Consider the following 20792-nt stretch of genomic DNA (forward strand, 5'->3'; position numbering starts at 1 on the left):
GCAAAGTAATGTCATACTTTCCAGGTCCATACCCAAACAGTTCAAACTACTAATTTTAAAAATGACTCTCTCCAGAAATAAGTCTCTCACTGTTGCCGCCTGCTTACCGACCCCCCTCAGCTCCCAGCTGTGCCCTGGACACCATTTGTGAATTGATCGCCCCCCATCTAGCTTCAGAGTTTGTTCTGTTAGGTGACCTAAACTGGGATATGCTTAACACCCCGGCAGTCCTACAATCTAAGCTAGATGCCCTCAATCTCACCCTCAATCTCACACAAATCATCAAGGATGACCAGGTACAACCCTAAATCTGTAAACAAGGGCACCCTCATAGACGTCACCCTGACCACCTGGCCAGGATGGCCCTCCAAATACACCTCCGCTGTCTTCAACCAGGATCTCAGCGATCACTGCCTCATTGCCTGTATCCGCTACGGATCCGCAGTCAAATGACCACCCCTCATCACTGTCAAACGCTCGCTAAAACACTTCTGTGAGCAGGCCTTTCTAATTGACCTGGCCCGGGTATCCTGGAAGGATATTGACCTCATCCCGTCAGTTGAGGATGCCTGGTCATTCTTTAAAAGTAACTTCCTCACCATTTTAGATAAGCATGCTCCGTTCAAAAAATGGTTCACTCCAGACCTGACTGCCCTCGACCAGCACAAAAACATCCTGTGGCGGACTGCAATAGCATCGAATAGCCCCCGCGATATGCAACTGTTCAGGGAAGTCAGGAACCAATACACGCAGTCAGTCAGGAAAGCAAAGGCCAGCTTCTTCAGGCAGAAATTTGCATCCTGTAGCTCTAACTCCAAAAAGTTCTGGGACACTGTGAAGTCCATGGAGAACAAGAGCACCTCCTCCCAGCTGCCCACTGCAATGAGGCTAGGTAACACGGTCACCACCGAAAAATCCATGATTATCGAAAACTTCAACAAGCATTTCTCAACGGCTGGCCATGCCTTCCTCCTGGCTACTCCAACCTCGGCCAACAGCTCCGCCCCCCCCGCTGCTACTCGCCCAAGCCTCTCCAGGTTCTCCTTTACCCAAATCCAGATAGCAGATGTTCTGAAAGAGCTGCAAAACCTGGACCCTACAAATCAGCTGGGCTTGACAATCTGGACCCTCTATTTCTGAAACTATCCGCCGCCATTGTCGCAACCCCTATTACCAGCCTGTTCAACCTCTCTTTCATATTGTCTGAGATCCCCAAGGATTGGAAAGCTGCCGCAATCATCACCCTCTTCAAAGGGGGAGACATCCTGGACCCAAACTGTTACAGACCTATATCCATCCTGCCATGCCTATCTAAGGTCTTCGAAAGCCAAGTCAACAAACAGGTCACTGACCATCTCGAATCCCACCGTACCTTCTCCGCTGTGCAATCTGGTTTCCGAGCCGGTCACGGGTGCACCTCAGCCAAGCTCAAGGTACTAAACAATATCATAACCGCCATCGATAAAAGACAGTACTGTGCAGCCGTCTTCATCGACCTTGCCAAGGCTTTCGACTCTGTCAATCACCATATTCTTATCGGCAGACTCAGTAGCCTCGGTTTTTCTGATGACTGCCTTGCCTGGTTCACCAACTACTTTGCAGACAGAGTTCAGTGTGTCAAATCGGAGGGCATGCTGTCCGGTCCTCTGGCAGTCTCTATGGGGGTGCCACAGGGTTCAATTCTCGGGCCGACTTTTCTCTGTATATATCAATGATGTTGATCTTGCTGCGGGCGATTCCCTGATACACCTCTACGCAGACGACACCATTCTGTATACTTCCGGCTCGTCCTTGGACACTGTGCTATCTAACCTCCAAACGAGCTTCAATGCCATACAACACTCCTTCCGTGGCCTCCAACTGCTCTTAAACGCTAGTAAAACCAAATGCATGCTTTTCAACCGTTCGCTGCCTGCACCCGCACGCCTGACTAGCATCACCACCCTGGATGGTCCGACCTTGAATATGTGGACATCTATAAGTACCTAGGTGTCTGGCTAGACTGTAAACTCTCCTTCCAGACTCATATCAAACATCTCCAATCTAAAATCAAATCTAGAGTCGGCTTTCTATTCCGCAACAAAGCCTCCTTCACTCACGCCGCCAAACTTACCCTAGTAAAACTGACTATCCTACCGATCCTCGACTTCGCCGATGTCATCTACAAAATAGCTTCCAACACTCTACTCAGCAAACTGGATGCAGTTTATCACAGTGCCATCCGTTTTGTTACTAAAGCACCTTATACCACTGCGACCTGTATGCTCTAGTCGGCTGGCCCTCGCTACATATTAGTCGCCAGACCCACTGGCTCCAGGTCATCTACAAGTCCATGCTAGGTAAAGCTCCGCCTTATCTCAAATCAAATCCAATGTTATTTGTCACATACACATGGTTAGCAGATGTTAATGCAAGTGTAGCGAAATGCTTGTGCTTCTAGTTCCAACAATGCAGTAATAACCGACAAGTAATCTAGCTAACAATTCCAAAACTACCACCTTATACACACAAGTGTAAGGGGATAAAGAATATGTACATAAAGATATATGAATGAGTGATGGTACAGAGCAGCATAGGCAAGATACAGTAGATGGTATTGAGTGCAGTATATACATATGAGATGAGTATGTAAACAAAGTGGCATAGTTAAAGTGGCTAGTGATACATGTATTACATAAAGATGCAGTAGATGATATAGAGTACAGTATATACATATACATATGAGATTAATAATGTAGGGTATGTAAACATTATATTAGGTAGCATTGTTTAAAGTGGCTAGTGATATATTTTACATCATTTCCCATCAATTCCCATTATTAAAGTGGCTGGAGTTGAGTCAGTGTGTTGGCAGCTGCCACTCAATGTTAGTGGTGGCTGTTTAACAGTCTGATGGCCTTGAGATAGAAGCTGTTTTTCAGTCTCTCGGTCCCAGCTTTGATGCACCTGTACTGACCTCGCCTTCTGAATGATAGCGGGGTGAACAGGCAGTGGCTCGGGTGGTTGTTGTCCTTGATGATCTTTATGGCCTTCCTGTGACATCGGGTGGTGTAGGCGTCCTGGAGGGCAGGTAGTTTGCCCCCGGTGATGCGTTGTGCAGACCTCACTACCCTCTGGAGAGCCTTACGGTTGTGGGCGGAGCAGTTGCCGTACCAGGCGGTGATTCAGCCCGACAGGATGCTCTCGATTGTGCATCTGTAGAAGTTTGTGAGTGCTTTTGGTGACAAGCCGAATTTCTTCAGCTTCCTGAGGTTGAAGAGGCGCTGCTGCGCCTTCTTCACGATGCTGTCTGTGTGGGTGGACCAATTCAGTTTGTCTGTGATGTGTACGCCGAGGAACTTAAAACTTACTACCCTCTCCACTACTGTTCCATCAATGTGGATAGGGGGGTGTTCCCTCTGCTGTTTCCTGAAGTCCACAATCATCTCCTTAGTTTTGTTGACGTTGAGTGTGAGGTTATTTTCCTGGTCACGATGGCAACACTCACCCATAGCACGCGCTCCAGCAGGTGTATCTCGCTGATCATCCCTAAAGCCAACACCTCATTTGGCCGCCTTTCGTTCCAGTTCTCTGCTGCCTGTGACTGGAACGAATTGCAAAAATCGCTGAAGTTGGAGACTTTTATCTCCCTCACCAGATCTGCTATCTGAGCAGCTAACTGATCGCTGCAGCTGTACATAGTCCATCTGTAAATAGCCCACCCAATTTACCTACCTCATCCCCATACTGTTTTTATTTATTTTATTTTCTGCTCTTTTGCACACCAGTATCTCTACCTGCACATGACCATCTGATCATTTATCACTCCAGTGTTAATCTGCAAAATTGTAATTATTCGCCTACCTCCTCATGCCTTTTGCACACAATGTACAGTGGGGCAAAAAAGTATTTAGACAGCCACCAATTGTGCAAGTTCTCCCACTTAAAAAGATGAGAGAGGCCTGTAATTTTCATCATAGGTACACTTGAACTATGACAGACAAAATGAGAAAAAAAAATCTAGAAAATTACATTGTAGGATTTTGAATTTATTTATTATTTTATGGTGGAAAATAAGTATAAACAAAAATAGAACTGTTTGGCCATAATGACCATCGTTATGATCGGAGGAAAAAGGGGGATGCTTGCAAGCCGAAGAACACCATCCCAACCGTGAAGCAGGTGACAGCATCATGTTGTGTGGGTGCTTCGCTGGAGGAAGGACTGGGGCACTTCACAAAATAGATGGCATCATGGGTGAGGAAAATTATGTGAATATATTGAAGCAACATCTCAAGACATCAGTTAAAGCTTGGTCGCAAATGGGTCTTCCAAATGGACAATGACGCCAAGCATACTTCCAAAGTTGTGGCAAAATGGCTTAAGGAAAACAAAGTCAAGGTATTGGAGTGGGCATCACAACGCCCTGACCTTAATGCTATAGAAAATAGATCATTTTTACCCTTTTAAAAATAGTTATAGGGGGAGGTCCGGGGGATGTCTGTCTTTGAAAGGGTCATTGTAATATTTAAGATGTCCCCTTTACTGATGACCTAAACCTAAAAGTCAAGGGGTCTGAATACTTTCCAAAGAAACTGTAAGTGATTGAGGAGAGAGCATCATTGCTATATTCTAATTAAAATCATTGACCCATAAGGGACCACATGACCAAAGCAATGCGTGACCCATGCAGAATTAAAACTATATTCATCTTAATGAGAAATATAATCTAATAAACAAATGTTTGCATAACCAAAGACATGAAAACGGGTGGGAACATTGTATTTAGCTAGGATTTCATAAGGCCAGGAAGGTCATTGAGAATAACTATAGACAATAGTTAATGTTGCTAGTTTAGGTATGAAGATAGTGAAGGTTCATCAATGTTAAGGATGTTTTTTAATTTGACGTGGAAACAATGTTTATTCAACCAGTGGGAGGCTTGTAAAAGCCCACAGGAAAGTGGAATGAGGAACTCTTCATTGAGACAATCATGAAACAGCAATCTGTGGGTGAGTTGTAGTGGATATTATAATATAAGGATCTGCTGGAGTCCAAGTCAAACCAAGATTCTTTATTTCTGAGCTCAGAGAGAATAACAGTTTGGTATTTTACTAGGATCCCCATTAGCTGTTGCAAAAGCAGCAGCTACCCCTCCTGCGGTCAACACAAAACATGACACATAATTGTCACGTCTCTCGTCGGAAGGCATGGACCAAAGCGCAGAGTGGTAAGTGTTCATTATTTTTATTTAATCAAACAACATTCGAAGAAATTAATTATACAGAAAACAACTACCCAAAAAACACAGGTGGAAAAAGGCTGCCTAAGTATGATTCACAATTAGAGACAACGATAGACAGCTGCCTCCGATTGGGAACCACACTGGCCAAAAAACAAAGAAATAGAAAACATAGAAATAAAGAAACTGGAATTCCCACCCGAGTCACACCCTGGCCTAACCAAAATAGGGCGTGACAGCCGCTCTGTTCTGGGCCAGCTGCAGCTTTACTCTGTCTTTCCTTGCAGCACTGGACCACACGACTGGACAATAATCAAGATTAGACTAAACTAGAGCCTGCAGAACTTGCTTTGTGGAGAGTAGTGTCAAAAAAGCAGAGCATCTCTTTATTATGGCTAGACCTCTCCCCATCTTTACAACCATTGAATCTATATGTTTTGACCATGACAGTTTACAATCTAAGGTAATGCCAAGTAATTTAGTCTCCTCAACTTGTTCAACAGCCACACAATTCATTACCAGATTCAGCTGAGGTCTATAACTTAAGGAATGATTTGTACCAAATACAATGCTCTTAGTTTTAAAGATGTTCAGGACCAGTTTATTACTGGCCACGCATTCCAAAACAGACTGCAACTATTTGTTAAGGGTTTCAGTGACTTCATTAGCTGTGGTTACTGGTGCTTATATAGTTGAATCATCAGCATACATGGACACACATACTTTGTTTAATGCCAGTGGCAGGCCATTGGTAAAAATAGAAAAGAGTAGAGGGCCTAGAGAGCTGCCCTGCGGTACATCACACTTCATATGTTTGACATTAGAGAAGCTTCCATTAAAAACCCTCTGAGTTCTATTAGATAGATAGCTCTGAATCCACATTATGGCAGAGGTTGAAAAGCCATAGCACACACATTCTTAAACAACAGGTTATGGTCAATAATATCAAAGGCTGCACTGAAATCTAACAATAGAGCTCCCACAATCTTCTTGTTATCAATTTCACTCAACCAATCATCAGTCATTTGTGTCAGTGCAGTACATGTTGAGTGCCCTTCTCTATAAGCATGCTGAAAGTCTGTTGTTCATTTGTTTACAGAAATATAGCATTGTATTTGGTAAAACACAATTTTCCCCAACAGGTTGCTAAGAGCTGGCAGCAATCTTATAGGTCTGCTGTTAGAACCAGTAAAGGCCGCTTTACCACTCTTGGGTAGTGGATTAATTTGGCTTCCCTCCAGGCCTGAGAACAAAGACTTTCCTCTAGGCTCAGATTAAAAATATGTCAGATAGGAGTGGCTATAGAGTCAGCTACTGTCCTCAGTAGCTTTCCATCTAAGTTGTCAATGCCAGGAGGTTTGTCATTATTGATCGATACCAATTGTTCCACCTCTCCCACACTAACTTTACAACATTCAATACTTGCACTGCTTTTCTTTCATGATGTTTTTTTCCATCATTCTTTATATCATTGATCTTGGCTTCATATTAAAGTTTATTATTTCTGTTGAGTTTGGTCACATAATTTCTCAATTTGCAGTACATAAAACAGCCGGCCAGATGTGCAGCCAGACTTATTAGCCACTCCTTTTGCCCCAACTCTTTCAAACATACAGTTTTTAAATTCCTCATCAATCCATGGAACAGTTCTAACAGTCCCTTTCTTAACATGTACATGTTTATCAATAATTGGAAGAAGCAATTTCATCTGGTAAAAACAGGTAAACACATTATCAGTCAACAATATAAGACAACGGGAGCACTGTGTTTGTTCTCTGATGAATTGTAAGAAAAATGAGAAGTGAAATATCAATATACATGCTAAGAGAAGTAATTTCTCTCTCCTGTGTGGATTCTGGAAAAACATTTAACTGTGTGTATTAGCTCATGAACGTTCAGGTTCTATAAATGGTTAAAACTCTTTCCACACTGGGAGCAGTGGTGAGGGTTCTCCCCTGTGTGTATTCTCTCATGTTGTTTCAGGTGCCCTAACTGGTTGAAACACTTTCCACACAGGGAGCAATGGTAAGGCATCTCCCGTGTGTATTCTCTCATGTAGTTTCAGTTCCCCGAACTGCTTAAAACACTTGCCACACTGGGAGCAGTGGTAAGGCCTCTCCCTTTTGTGAATTCTCTCATGCCGTTTCAGGTTCCCTAACTGATTAAAACACTTGCCACACTGGGAGCAGTGGTAAGGCTTCTCCCCTGTGTGTATTCTCTCATGTAGTTTCAGGTTCCCGAACTGCTTAAAACACTTGCCACACTGGGAGCAGTGGTAAGGCTCCCTTTTGTGAATTCTCTCATGCCGTTTCAGCTTCACTGACTGGTTGAAACACTTTCCACACTGGGAGCAGTGAAAAGGCTTCTCCGTGTGTATTCTCTCATGCCGTTTCAGGTTCCCTAACTGATTAAAACACTTGCCACACTGAGAGCAGTGAAAAGGCTTCTCCGTGTGAATTCTCTCATGCTGTTTCAGCTTCCATGACTGGTTGAAACACTTTCCACACTGGGAGCAGTGATAAGGCTTCTCCCCTGTGTGTATTCTCTCATGTCGTTTCAGGGCCCATAACCCGTTACAACCCTTTCCACAGTAGGAGCACTGGTGTCGTCTTGCGGGTTTGGACGTCCCTGGCTCTGGTTCCACTGAGTCTGGTCTTTCTCCTGCCAAAGACAGTTTATTTTTTTAAATAGATACACGAATGATACACCTTTTCCAAATTTTGTTACATTTCAGCATTATTCTAAAATTGATTAAATTGTTTTTCCCCCTCGCCAATCTAAACTCAGCAAACAAAGAAACGTCCTCTCACTGTCAACTGCGTTTATTTTCAGCAAACTTAAGATGTGTAAATATTTGTTGGAACATAACAAGATTCCAAACTGAACAAGTTCCACAGACGTGACGAACTGAAATGGAATAATGTGTCCCTGAACAAACGGGGGGGGGGGGGGGGGGGGGGGGGTACTGCAGTGCATCTACTCATGAACTGCACCAGATTTGACAGTAGTTGCAGTGAGATGCTACCCAACTCTTCCACCAAGGCACCTGCAAGTTCCCGGACGTTTCTGGGGAGAATGGGCCTAGCCCTCACCCTCCGATCCAACAGGTCCCAGACATGCTCAATGGGATTGCGATCCGGGCTCTTCGCTGGCTATAGCAGAACACTGACATTCCGGTCTTGCAGGAAATCACGCACAGAATGAGCAGTATGGCTGGTGGCATTGTCATGCTGGAGGGTCATGTCAGGATGAGCCTGCAGGAAGGGTACCACATGAGGGAGGAGGATGTCTTCCCTGTAACGCACAGCGTGGAGATTGCCTGCAATGACAACAAGCTCAGTCTGATGATGCTGTGACACACCGCACCAGACCACGACGGCCCCTCCACCTCCAAATCGATCCCGCTCTAGAGGACAGGCTTCGGTGTAACGCTCATTCCTTCGACGATAAACGCGAATCCGACCATCATCCCTGGACACAAAACCGCAACTTGTCAGTGAAGACCACTTTTTACCAGTCCTGTCTGCTCCAGTGACGGTGGGTTTGTGCCCAGAGGCGACGTTGTTGCCAATAATGTCTAGTGAGGACCTGCCTTACAACAGGCCTACAAGCCCTCAGTCCAGCCTCTCTCAGCCTATTGAGGACAGTCTGAGCACTGATGGTGGGATTGTGCGTTCCTGGTGTAACTTGGGCAGTTGTTGTTGCCATCCTGTACCTGTCCCACAGGTGTGATGTTCGGTTGTACCGATCCTGTGCAGGTGTTGTTACACGTGGTCTGCCACTGCGAGGACGATAAGCTGTCCGTCCTGTCTCACTGTAGCGCTGTCTTAGGTGTCTCACAGTACGGAAAGGCCTCTTTAGTGTTCTAAGTTTGTATAACTGTAACCTTAATTGCCTACCGTCTGAAAGCTGTTTGTGTCTTAACGACCGTTCCACAGGTGCATGTTCATTAATTGTTTATGGTTCATTGAACAAGCATGGGAAACAGTGTTTAAACCCTTTACAATGAAGATCAGTGATGTTATTTGGAATTTTACGAATAATCTTTGAAAGACAAGGTCCTGAAAAAGATCCGTACATTTTTTTGCTGAGTTTATTTTGTATATGTTGAAAAGTGTTTTTTTTTTCTCAGACATAAACAAACAACTCCAGGTGAAAGACAAAGGCCACAGCTGTAATAACAAATTAACTGGCAAAGCAGCAGAGCGAGGCCCGCATCCAGCAACATCACAAGTCACGTTTTTGCAGCTGTGGAGAGGGGGAGAGGGAAAAAAATCCACGGGACTAGTTTCAATGTATGAAATCACCTAGGAGTTTCTGGATTTTGGGTATACTTCTCCTTTAAAGCATCAGACTCCATAGTAATTCATCATTAGATGCTACAAGGCTCCTTTAAGACTCCATAATGTTTCATCATTAGATGCTACAGTCCTACTTTAACCTGTTTGGGATAGGGGGCAGCATTTTCACGTTCAGATGAAAAGCATGCCCAGAGTAAACTTCCTGCTCCTCAGGCCCAGAAGCTAATATATGCATATTATTATGCACATTGGAAAGAAATACTCAGAAGTTTATAAAACTGTTTGAATGATGTCTGTGAGTATATATGTGAGTATATATGGCAAAAACCTGAGAAAAATCCAAACAGGAAGTGGGAAATCTGAGGTTTGTCAACTCATTGCCTATCGAATATACATTGTCTTTGGGGTCATATTGCACATCCTACGGCGTCCACTAGATGTCAACAGTCTTTAGAATGTTGTTTGAGGCTTCTACTGAGAAGGAGGGGGGAATGAGAGCTGTTTCAACCAGAGGTCTGCCAGAGTAGCATGAGCTGATTACGCGCTTACACGTGAGAGCGACCTGCATTGCAATTCTAAAGACAAAGGATTCTCTGGTTGGAACATTGTTGAAGATTTATGTTCACAACATCCTAAAGATAGATTCTACACATCGTTTGACATGTTTCTACGAATTGTAATATAACTTTTTGAATTTTTCGTCTGAACTTTCGCCTGGACTTGCCCGCGCCTCGTGAGTTTGGATTTCTTTACCAAACACATTAACAAAAGGAGGTATTTGGACATAAATGATGGCCTTCATCAAACAAAAAAAACATTGATTGTGGAACTGGGATTCCTGGGAGTGCATTCTGATGAAGATCATCAAAGGTAAGTGAATATTTATCACACTATTTCTGACTCCACAACATGGCGGGTATCTGCATGGCTTGTTGTTGTGTCTGAGGGCCATACTCAGATTATTGCATGGTTTGCTTTTTCCGTAAAGCTTTTTTGAAATCTGACACAGCAGTTGCATTAAGGAGAAGTATATCTATAATTCTGTGCATAATACTTGTATATTTTATTAAAGTTAATATGAGTATTTCTGTAAATTGATGTGGCTCTCTGAAAATTTGCCGGATGTTTTCTAGGCACAACATAACTGACCATAAAGCGCCAATGTAAACTGAGATTTTTGGATATAAATATGAACTTTTTTGAACAAAACATACATGTATTGTGTAACATGAAGTCCTATGAGTGCCATCTGATGAAGATCATCAAAGGTTAGTGATTAATTTTATCTCTATTTTTGCTTTTTGTGACTCCTCTCTTTGGCTGGAAAATGGCTGTGTGTGTTTTTGTGACGAGGCTCTGACCTAACATAATTATATGGTGTGGTTTCGCTGTAAAGCTTTTTTGAAACCGGACATAATGGGGAGAATAACAACAAGTTAAGCTTTAATTTGGTGTATTGCACTTGTGAATGCATGAAAGTTACATATTTCTAAAAAATACTTTTGAATTTCGCGCTCTGCCTTTTCAGAGGAATGTTAGCCATAAGAAGTTAAGACTCCATAATGTTTCATCATTAGATGTTACAGTCCTCCTTTAAGACTCCATGTTTAGAATGTGTCTGGAAGCGCTACTCTATTCTACTCTCATTCTTTCAGTTTTAATAATATTTAATAATAATAATGTTATAACAGGTAATAACTAACTTTAATAACTAGGGTCAATACCTGCCTGGCGCCCCCAAAAAATATTTATTTACCCCCCTCTAACAATACCGCTACAGAATTAGCATAGTAGGCCATGTAATTTAAGGTAATCTGAAATATTTAGGACTAACTTATTCCTTGCCACCCATTCTGAAACTCACTGCAGCTCTTTGTAAGTGTTGCTGTCATTTCAGTTTCCGTGGTAGCTGACGTGTACAGTGTTGAGTCATCCGCATACAGACACACTGGCTTTACTCAAATGTCGTTGGCATGTCGTTGGTAAAGATTGAATGGTCATCATTTTTAAGGAAAAGTTTTTGTAAAACAAGCAGCTTACATTGGATCATCTTGAAACTCTCTCTCTAAAGCTAACTTTTATCAAGGTTTTATATGGTCTATTGGTTCCTCTCTAAAGCTAACTTTTATCAAGGTTTTATATGGTCTATTGGTTCCTCTCTAAAGCTAACTTTTATCAAGGTTTTATATGGTCTATTGGTTTCTCTCTAAATCTAACTTTCATCAAGGTTTTATATGGTCTATTGGTTCCTCTCTAAATCTAACTTTTATCAAGGTTTTATATGGTCTATTGGTTCCTCTCTAAAGCTAACTTTCATCAAGGTTTTATATGGTCTGTTGGTTTCTCTCTTTTCATTGGCTTTTTCAGTGTTATGATATTCATAACATCCATATCCACCAGTCTATCTTCCTGTCAACAAACAGAACTCTGCTGGTTGTCCTGGTAACAGATACCAGTGGGCAGATCTATTATATTTGTACAAACTAAACTACAGCACTTACTTCGGTGAGTCAAATATGATCCTTTCTTCTCTTCTCCTCCTCTCACAGTTCCACTCAGCCCCGTTGTTTTCCTGCAGTCCACCAGCAGCACAGACAACCTCTTCATACCCAGCAGTAAGGCGCTACTGGGAGAGGCACGACACAGGGACTGCAGCAGGGAGGAAGGGCTAGCATTGTCCTGGTAACCATAAAGAGGGGACACAGACACATATCATTATGGATGCTGATGCCACTGTTGTCATGAAGTGCTTTAAAGAAATCCAGCCCAGACCCCGATAGAGCAAGCTGTATGCTAGACCAAACCAAGCTGTACCATCTGGTGTTCTGATCTGGAGAGACTCTTCTCTGCCTCGTCAGCATCAGGTGGTTGTTGAGGCTCCCCAGAGGATCCACGATAGTCACGTCTCTCTCCTGTGTGAACGAGAACAGCAAACAGACGGTAAACTTATGACCGTCTATTACAATCAAGAGGCATGAATATGTCTAAAATGGCCACTTCCATCATGATTTTGTAAAATATTGTTTGTGTTGCAAATGTAAAGGGTCATTTCCACAAAATGGGTGCCTTTACATCCCTTTGATATTTTAAGTAGATTTTAAAAGCCTGTTATATTAGATGAGGTGAACTTTAATGTAGACCACATGGAGAATGAGAATTCAATACATCGAAGTCCCAAAAACATATGACCAATGGCAGATTGTCCCTTAAACAATTCCCACAGTACTGAACAACATATTCAAGTGTTGAACTGAAGTAGAATGCCCCTTTAAAACAATACATTATTTCAAGAACTACATAGTGTCCCTGTTTTTAAGACAGTACTCACTGGTGGTAGTCTGATCTTCAGCCTCCTCCGCTTTCACTCCCAAAACGTCTTCCTCCTTTTTTATTGAGATAGCCTCCTCTTCCTCTTTTACTCTAAAAGGTTCTTCCTCTTCTTTCACTACATTCTCTTCTTTCAATGTTATGGCATCTTCCTCGTTTTTGATTCTGAAAGCTGCTACCTCCTCCCCTTCCACTTTGACAACCTCTTTCCCATCTTCCTCTTTCACTGTAATATCATCCTCTTCTTCTTTCAATGTGATAGCCTCCTCTTCCTCCCTTTTCATCCTGAAAGCTTCTTCCTCTCCTTTCACCAGAGCTTCTTTCTCGGTCGAGCTTTGTGAGCTCATGTTCCGGGCGATTAGCCTAGTGCAATATCAATGTAACACATTTGCTAATTTAACGAGCAAATGACGTTAAAATGAACTAGTAGATGGGTAAACATAATTATATTCAAAACACTAAGAGTAATATACACACGATTGGCCTAAAGAGCTTCAAAGACTCAACTTTATGTTCGCTAGCAAAGCAACACGTTGGTTGAATCAGAAGCCTTTTGTCGCTGTTGAAGAAGCCTCCAGTTCCGTCCACTAGATTATACGTCACGCAAGCAGCATCACCTGAAAGACTCATATCGCTCTCTGCTGACTGGAGTGGATAACGCAGATTAGAAAACAATGTCAAAACAAGTAATTTTAAAACAACCAGATGTTATGGAATTAGGTTCAATAAAACGGATTAGATAGAGATGTTATAGAGCCATAAATATTCTATACATTTTCTCTCATTACTGGATTATCTAGGGATAGTGTAGAGTAACAGCTGTTTCTTGAAGTGACCTTTAACCTCCCTGCTCCTCAATACTTCTTCCACTGGATCAAAGCTTCAGCCAAGTAGGAAACATGATAGTGGCAACACATGGAGTTGGGTTGATATAGTCATGGTAGGATACATGATAGAGACAACACATGGAGCTGGGTTGGATATAGTCATGGTAGGATACATGATAGTGACAACACATGGAGTAGGGTTGATATAGTCATGGTAGGATACATGATAGAGACAACACATGGAGCTGGGTTGGATATAGTCATGGTAGGATACATGATAGTGACAACACATGGAGTAGGGTTGATATAGTCATGGTAGGATACATGATAGAGACAACACATGGAGTAGGGTTGGATATAGTCATGGTAGGATACAATGAGCGGCAAGATGTTCTTTACCATTCGGCCATCAGATTTGCCACCAATGCTCCTTATAGGACACATCACTGCACTCTATACTCTGTAAACTGGTTGTCTCTGTATACCAGTCGCAAGACCCACTGGTTTAATGCTTATTTATAAAACCCTCTTAGGCCTCACTCACCCCTATCTAAGATAACTACTCCACATACAACACCCATTCTGCCAGCCACATTCTGTTAAAGGTCCCCAAAGCACACACATCCCTGGGTCGCTCCTCTTTTCAGTTCGCTGCAGCTAGCGATGGGAACAAGCTGCAAAAACCCCTCAAACTGGACAGTTTTATCTCCATCTCTTCATTCAAGGACTCAATTGTGGACACTCTTACTGACAGATGTGGCTACTTCGTGTGATGTATTGTTGTGCCCAATAATGTATGTACCATGTGGTGTTGCTACCATGTTGTTGTTATGTAGTGATGCTACATGTAATAATAACATGTATGATTTAGAAAAAGTTTTTAGTAAAAAACATTAGTGACATAATTTAATTATTTTATTAAATGTTGTATTTAATATGACATAGTAAACTTTAACAATTGTAATATGTATGTTTAAATGACTACTACATTTTTCTCTCTCTTTCTCTCCCCTTGGCTGGGAATGTTAAGGGTTAAGAAGTTGTGAATCTAGGGGGCCCTTGCACACAGGGGAACTATATGGACACAAAATAATTAACAACCTGGACCCCCAGGTGTCTTTGAAAACATCTGTTTTATTAACGTCCTAAACAGATCATTTAAAAAAAATAGTTATAGGGGGGGGGGGGGGGGGGGGGGGGGGGGGGGATGTCCGGGGGATGTCTCAGTCTTTGAAAGGGTCATTGTACTCTTTAACTATGCTTCCTTTACTGATGACCTAAACAGATCACTTTTGACCTTTAAAAAATAGTTGTCAGCTATCCAGATATAATGGTCAAGAGGTCGTGAACCTAGAGGGGCCCTTGAACACATGTTGTGTTTAGGTACATATGTTTTCGGTTTATGAAGGAATAAATGATTGAGAGGATATAGACCACAAAATAAAAGATAACTGTATTCTTTAACGATGTGCCCTTTACTAATGACTTAAACAGATCATTTTACCCCATGAATAACCTTTTACTGCAGGGGGCTAATTCAGGGGCCTTCAATGCTGCAGAAATGTTTTGGTACCCTTCCCCAGATCTGTGCCTCAACACAATCCTGTCTCGGAGCTCTATGGACAATTCCTTCCACCTCATGGCTTGGTTTTTGCTCTGACATGCACTGTCAACTGTGGAACCTTATATATACACGTGTGTGCCTTTCCAAATCATGTCCAATCAATTTAATTTACAACAGGTGGACTCCAATTAAATTGTAGAAACATCTCAAGGACGATCAATGGAAACAGGATGCACCTGAGCTCAATTTCGAGTCTCATTCAGCAAAGGGTCTGAATACTTCTGTAAATAATTTAGTGTTTAATACATTTGTAAAACATTTATAAAAAAGCTTGTTTCCGCTTTGTCATTATGGGGTATTGTGATGTCATTATGGGGTATTGTGATGTCATTATGGGGTATTTTGTGTAGATTGTTGAGGAAATTGTTTTATTTAATCCATTTTAGAATAAGACTGTAACGTAACAAAATGTGAAAAAAGTCAAGGGGTCTGAATACTTTCCAAAGAAACTGTAAGTGATTGAGGAGAGAGCATCATTGCTATATTCTAATTAAAATCATTGACCCATCGTAACGCATTCATAGGAGGAAGGTGAGGACCAAGGTGCAGCGTGGTACATGTTCATATTATTTATTTGAAACTGAACACTAAAATGCAAAACAACAAAGAGAACAACCGAAACAGTTCTGTCAGGTGCAGATACACAAAAACAGAAAGCAACAACCCACAACTAACAGTGGGAAAACAGGCTACCTAAGTATGGTTCTCAATCAGAGACAACGAAACAGAGACAGCTGTCCTGATTGAGAACCATACTTGGCCAAAACATAGAAATACAAAACCTAGACATGCAAACATAGAATGCCCACCCACATCACACCCTGAACAAACAAAACAAAAAAATCTACGGTCAGAGCGTGACACCCATAAGAGAACACATGACCAAAGCCAGGCATGACCCATATAGAATTAAATCAACATTATTCTTAATGAGAAATATAATCTAATAAACAAATGTTTGCATAACCAAAGACATGAAAACTGGTGGGAACATTGTATTTAGCTAGGATTTCATAAGGCCAGGAATGTCATTGAGAATAACAATAGACAATAGTTAATGTTGCTAGTTCAGGGATGAAGATAGTGAAGGTTCATCAATATTAAGGATGTTTTTTAATTTGACGTGGAAACAACGTTTATTCAACCAGTGGGAGGCTTGTAAATGACCCCAGGAAAGTAAAACAAAGAAGTCTTCATTGAGACAATAATAAACAGCAATCCGTGGAAGAGTTGAGGTGGATATTATAAAATAAGGATCTGCTGGAGTCCAAGTCAAACCAAGATTCTTTATTTCTGAGATCAGAGAGAATAACAGAGTTTGGTATTTTATTAGGATGCCCATTAGATGTTGTAAAAGCAGCAGCTACTCTTCCTGGGGTCCACACAGAACATGACACATAATACAGCACATCAATAGACAAGAACAGCTCAAGGACAGAACTACATACATTTTGTAAATGGCACACGTAGCCTACATATCAATGCATACACACAAACTTATATGGTATTAAAGTTGAGGGACATCAGCCTGGGCGGGGTGATCCTCAGTAGGGGATAAAAAGGGAAAACATCATCTTTTGAACTGAGTGTCTTGCTTGCAAATTGCTGTAAGTGTTAACTCCAGGTTGCAATCCTTATTAAACAAACTAACCTCTGATCAAAGAAGTTTTCCTGTGGTCTCTTCTGTGCACATAGGGCAGAATTCCCTCACAGACTATGCAAACAATTTGGGATTTTCAACACATTCATGTTTCTTATAAAGAGAAGTGATGCAGTCAGTCTCTCCTCAACTCTTAGCCAAGAGAGACTAGCATGCATAGTAATTATATCAGCCCTCTGATTACAATTAAGAGCCAAATGTGCCACTCTGTTCTGGGCCAGCTGCAGCTTAACTAGGTCTTTCCTTGCAGCACTGGACCACACGACTGGACCTCTATGGCTAGACCTCTCCCCATCTTTACAACCATTGAATCTATATGTTTTGACCATGACAGTTACAATCTAAGGTAATGCCAAGTAATTTAGTCTCCTCAACTGATTCAACAGCCACACAATTCAATACCAGATTCAGCTGAGGTCTAGAACTTGAGGAATGATTTGTACCAAATACAATGCTCTTAGTTTTAGAGATGTTCAGGACCAGATTATTACTGGCCACCAATTCCAATACAGACTGCAACTCTTTGTTAAGGGTTATATGGTTGAATCATCAGCATACATGGTCACACATGCTTTGTTTAATGCCAGTGGCAGGTCATTGGTAAAAATAGAAAAGAGTAGAGGACCTAGAGAGCTGCCCTGCGGTACATCACACTTCATATGTTTGACATTAGAGAAGCTTCCATTAAAAACCCTCTGAGTTCTATCAGATAGATAGCTCTGAACAGAGGTCGAAAAGCCATAGCACACACATTCTTAAACAACAGGTTATGGTCAATAATATCAAAGGCTGCACTGAAATCTAACAATAGAGCTCCCACAATCTTCTTGTTATCAATTTCTCTCAACCAATCATCAGTCATTTGTGTCAGTGCAGTACATGTTGAGTGCCCTTCTCTATAAGCATGCTGAAAGTCTGTTGTTCTTTTGTTTACAGAGAAATAGCATTAGATTTGGTCAAACACATTTTTTTCCAACAGGTTGCTAAGAGCTGGCAGCAAGCTTATAGGTCTGCTGTTAGAACCAGTAAAGGCCGCTTTACCACTCTTGGGTAGTGGATTAATTTGGCTTCCCTCCAGGCCTGAGAACAAAGACTTTCCTCTTGGCTCATATTAAAAATATGACAGATAGATGGAAAGCTACTGAGGACAGTAGCTGACTCTATAGCCACTCCTAAGTTGTCAATGCCAGGGGGTTTGTCATTATTGATCGATACCAATTGTTCCACCTCTCCCACACTAACTTTACAACATTCAATACTTGCACTGCTTTTCTTTCATGATGTTTTTTTACATCATTCTTTATATCATTGATCTTGGCTTCATAATAAAACATATTATTTTTGTTGAGTTTGGTCACATAATTTCTCAATTTACAGTAAAACAGCCAGCCAGATGTGCAGCCAGACTTATTAGCCACCCCTTTTGCCCCAACTCTTTCAAACATACAGTTTTTTAATTCCTCATCAATCCATGGAGCCTTAACATATCTAACAGTCAGTTTCTTAACAGGTACATGTTTATCAATAATTGGAAGAAGCAATTTAATCTGGTAAAAACAGGTAAACACATTATCAGTCAACAATATAAGACAACGGGAGCACTGTGTATGTTCTCTGATGAATTGTAAGAAAAATGAGATGTGAAATATCAATATATACACGCTAAGAGAAGTAATTTCTCTCTCCTGTGTGGATTCTCGAGTGACGTTTAAGTGATTGTTATGAGTAATATGTTTTCCCAAAGTCTAATCTTCTGTAAAGCCTTCTCCTCTGTGTCATGCTCTTTCAGGCTTCCTAAATGGGCAAATGCTTTGCACACCGGGAGGAGTGGTAAGGATTCTCCCCTGTGTGTATTCTTTCGTGATTTTTCAGATCCCCCGAATGTTTGAAACACTTGCCACACTGGGAGCAGTGGTATGGCTTCTCCCCTGTGTGTACTAGCTCATGTTGTTTCAGATTCCTTAACTGGTTAAAACACTTGCCACACAAGGAGCAGTGGTAAGGCTTCTCCCCTGTGTGTACAAGCTCATGAACTTTCAGTTGTCCTGACCGGTTGAAACACTTGCCACACTGGGAGCAGTGGAAAGGCTTCTCCCCTGTGTGTACTAGCTCATGCTGTTTCAGATTCCCTAACTGGGTGAAACACTTGCCACACAGGGAGCAGTGGAAAGGCTTCTCCCCTGTGTGTACTAGATTGTGCTGTTTCAGATTCACTAACTGGGCGAAACACTTGCCACACAGGGAGCAGTGGAAAGGCTTCTCCCCTGTGTGAATTCTCTCGTGCCGTTTCAGGTCCAATGACTGGCGGAAACACTTTGCACACTGGGAGCAGTGGAAAGGCTTCTCCCCTGTGTGAATTCTCTCGTGCCGTTTCAGGTTCCCTACCCGGTTAAAACACTTGCCACACTGGGAGCAGTGGTAAGGCCTCTCCCTTGTGTGGATTTTCTCATGCCGTTTCAGGTCCGATGACTGGCTGAAACACTTCCCACACTGGGAGCAGTGGAAAGGCTTCTCCCCTGTGTGAATTCTCTCGTGCCGTTTCAGGTCCAATGACTGGCTGAAACACTTTCCACACTGGGAGCAGTGGAAAGGCTTCTCCCCTGTGTGAATTCTCTCGTGCCGTTTCAGGTCCAATGACTGGCTAAAACACTTTCCACACTGGGAGCAGTGGAAAGGCTTCTCCCCTGTGTGAATTTTCTCATGTTGTTTCAGGTTCCCTACCCGGTTAAAACACTTGCCACACTGGGAGCAGTGGTAAGGCTTCTCCCCTGTGAATTTTCTCGTGCCGTTTCAGGTCCGATGACTGGCTGAAACACTTTCCACACTGGGAACAGTGATAAGGCTTTTCATGTTGTTTCAGGTTCACTAAATCTTTAAAACTATTTCCACACTGGGAGCAGTGGTAAGACTTCTCCCCTGTGTGTATTTTCTCATGTTGTTTCAGGTCCCAAAACCGGTTACAACCCTTTCCACAGTGGGAGCACTGGTGTCTTCTTGCTGGTTTGGACGTCCCTGGCTCTGGATCCACCGAGTCTGGTCTTTCTCCTGCCAAAGACAGCTTATTTTTTTAAAATAGATACCCGAATGAAACCTCCACATGATAAAACAATAGTGCTACGAGAGTAAATCCTAATCAGATCTCTCTCTCTGAGGCCAGTTTTAACAATCTTAGTGTGATTTGAAAACAAATGTAGAGCTTCCTGGTATTTTGACTATCGCTGATGTCATATTTTGGGTAAAGTAAAAAATAAGGTGAAATATTTGGAAAGATGTTCCTAAAACTGATAGTAACTACAATAAACAACAATATAAACGCAACATGTAAAGTGTTGGATGTTTCATGAGCTGAAACAAAAGATTGCAGAATTTAGATGGTACAGTCCTCCTTTAAGACTCCATAATGTTTCATCATTAGATGCTACAGTCCTCCTTTAAGACTCCATAATGTTTCATCATTAGATGCTACAGTCCTCCTTTAAGACTCCATAATGTTTCATCATTAGATGCTACAGTCCTCCTTTAAGACTCCATAATGTTTCATCATTAGATGCTACAGTCCTCCTTTAAGACTCCATAATGTTTCATCATTAGATGGTACAGTCCTCCTTTATTACTATAATATTTGAAGAATCCAGGTATTTCCTTTTTTAACAAGTTGTGTCGATCAGATGTGAATGACGCAATACCACATTGAAGTGTTACACGTGCACCTTACATCAGATCATCTAGAAACTTTTTCTCCAAAGATAACTTTAAATGTTTAATATGGTCTATTCGTTTCTCTCTTTTCATTGGCAGAATCCTTTTTCAGTGTTATGATATTCATAACATC

At 41.9% G+C, this 20792-nt stretch overlaps 2 pseudogenes; both read right to left on the reverse strand.

The window, feature by feature from the left end:
- The window catches only part of LOC118938507, a 39120-nt pseudogene extending 25559 nt beyond the window's left edge, over window positions 1–13561 (reverse strand).
- Window positions 13562–18254: 4693 nt separating this feature from the next.
- The window catches only part of LOC110518365, a 51024-nt pseudogene continuing 48486 nt past the window's right edge, over window positions 18255–20792 (reverse strand).

Source organism: Oncorhynchus mykiss, chromosome 13, assembly GCF_013265735.2.
Source record: "Oncorhynchus mykiss isolate Arlee chromosome 13, USDA_OmykA_1.1, whole genome shotgun sequence".
In the NCBI taxonomy this organism is placed as follows: domain Eukaryota; kingdom Metazoa; phylum Chordata; class Actinopteri; order Salmoniformes; family Salmonidae; genus Oncorhynchus; species Oncorhynchus mykiss.